Source organism: Thermobia domestica, chromosome 13 (assembly GCF_964235325.1).
Source record: "Thermobia domestica chromosome 13, izTheDome1.hap1.1, whole genome shotgun sequence".
NCBI classification, from domain to species: Eukaryota; Metazoa; Arthropoda; class Insecta; order Zygentoma; family Lepismatidae; genus Thermobia; species Thermobia domestica.
In genome coordinates this window covers 170,567,869-170,570,742 of record NC_137466.1, presented here as the reverse complement: position 1 = coordinate 170,570,742, position 2,874 = coordinate 170,567,869, and positions in this window count along the sequence as shown.

The following is a 2,874-nucleotide window of genomic DNA, read 5'->3' as shown; positions in this document are numbered from 1 at the left end:
AAATTTGCAATATTATATAGTATAATTTCTTAGCTGCCAGAACTTTTCTGTTCCCGGAAAAAAGAAACAAAAAACACCTGTTTAAAGCAACTGCTTCGAACTCTGACCTAGAATTTATCATAAGAAAGTTTTTCTATTCCTCTCTCTCGGAGATTTCCATCCCTTTTGGCCTTTGGGAACGCTCATTGACAAAAAATGTATTATCTGTCAAGAAAGTAAATGTACACCTATTTTTCGAGTCTGGCATTCCTGCGCTCCATCCCTGGAGAGTATGAGAATTAAATCAATCAAATGTTTACTGAGGGGCAAAAAGAAAAGTTTAATCTGAATAAGACATTGCAGAGGGGCACAAGCTGGGAATACGAATAGTGCATAGTGTAAATAAAGTACGACACCGAAAGAGAAAGCCAGAAACAGCTGTTAAACGCAGAAAAAAGAGACAGAATTGTCGAAGTGGGAACATAAAAGATAATTACAAGAAATACACAGAAAACCAAACTTTCACCATGCCCTGATCTTGGTGTAGTGGTTAGTGCTGACTCACAAATGCAAAGGACGCCAGTTCGAATCTCCGGTAGGTAGTTTTTAAATTTTTTTTGTTAATAATACATACAGCTCATGAGAGATGGTAAAAGAGGTCGTATTTAGTCTTTCGTGGCAATTATTATTGGTAATATTTAGTACTGATAATACTTTTTGTCTTTGCGTATTGCTTTTATTCTTTTCTTCATTTCCAAAGAGAAGAATATCCGAACAAATGCCACCAAAATTCCTCTTATTTTGAATGTAAACGCCATTTGCAATTAGTAAAGAATAAAAATTGAACTTTTCGACGTAGCTGCAAAAAGGAAAAAGAAAAACATGGAAGTGGAGGGGTTCGAATCCATACTCATGGTTATTAAAAAACAATTTCTACATGTCTTACACTTCTCGACCACGTTTCTACGTTAGCAAGTAAGAGGCTTGTGTTTAGGTTAGGCTGGTCAATACATTTTGCAAAGAGGCCCGGTTTAGTTCTGACGCAGCACAGGTGCGAGAAGGGAGCAAAACACTTTTTCTCTCTCCCTCTATGTGTCTATTTATCTATCTATCTGTATACGTAACGCTATTTGTGAATGCCATAACCACCCTAATTTTCAGCGGATTGAGACGAAACTTGGCACGAACATTAATTGTTGAAATATCTTGATGAGTTCGTTAACCAGAATAATCAGATGAAAATGTTCAAAATGGCGGCCCTTGAAACTCTTAAAAAGTTCCAATGGAACCAAATTTCGCCCATAAATAGATATTCAGAAAGTTTGAGTAACTTTTCCTCTTTTACTGAAATATTTGTGTGCAGGGACTTATCCTCTTTTATTGAAATATTGGACCCGATTAACCGCCTAAAGAAGATTCACGCCTTTCGCTACGGTGAGGCTTTTTTTTTTTTTTTTTTTTTTTTGCAAAAGGAGTATTATTTTCGTATCGGAACAAGATGATTGTTGGTTATATGAAATTACTTGAAATGAATTTATATGATATGAAATAGTAATGATTGTAACGCCATATCTCCCTTACAAACAAAATATTAGCAATTTATATCGAGAGAACGGGAAATTGTGTAGTGATGGGAGCAACGTTGGACAGTATGCACTCATAGTACTCAGAAAAAATAATCGATTTCAATGCAAAATGAACGAAGAATCATTGTCATGAGGAGTCATGGGGCCACGGCAGAGCCCTCTTTAGGAAAAATGTCAATAACTTATATCGAGAGAACAGGTGATCGTGGGATGAGACCAAAGGCGCATCGAAAAAATTAGGGGGGGGGCGCCAGCCATCCTTACTTATTTTTACATAATAATATAAAATTATATTGTCCAAATACACACGCGAGTTAGCTAGTAATATTTCATATTATTATTATTATTATTATTATTATCAACGGCGTCTTTTCATTACGTGTGCATGTTTGACATGAAACCAAAGAGAAGATCCATCATTCGTAAAAAGATTAAGAATAGCCAGTTACTTTAACTGTGAAGGACGGCGAAAAATACGAAAAAAATGACTACCTGTACCGATGAGGGACAATACTTTCTTTCAAATGGATAAAAAATCAAGGCGAGATAGATTCGAACTCGCATGGACGGCGCGAAAAGCCAGTGCTTTGTCCACTTTTTTTTTTAACTGACTCACCGAACGTGTTTCAGTAACTTATTTATTGCTAATTTTACTTGCTTGTGCTTTAACTTGCATTTTCTAATAACTTATAACGACAGGGACACGAACACAGAAACATCGAGGACAGTTAAAAATCATAAATACTGTCCCACCGAGAATTGAACCCGGGACATCATACACCAGAGGCGCACGTGCTAGTTACTAGACTAGCGGGGAGGGCAACGCTTACCACCTCTGTCCTTAGGGATTACGACCACTGTATTGCCAGCTATCACTTCTGTGGGTTGTATACTATGATCACATGTTCCTTCTTTGCTGGAAGAGTTAAACCTACAGTCTATGTAATACATGAGGTATTTAGACCTACATGCTCTTCATATAATGTAATAAAAGGGCCATGCTGGGAATAAGAAAAAGAACATTCCTTGGACAAAACGGAAACTATTGGCATCAGAAATATTTATCTACGAGGCATGCGCAGTAGTATATTTCAGAATAGTTACTGTTTTGTTCAGTAAACGAAGAAAGGGGTATAAAAAAGCATACATGTCGCGTCAACGAGATCGACCAGAATTGACACAGGCGGAAGCAGATGTGTAGTAATACAACTTCTTGGTTAAATTGATAATTGGTTCTGTATCCTGTAGTAGATTGTATCACAACTTTACGGGAGAGCAGAGAAAGACTAACTAACTAACGCTATCATAC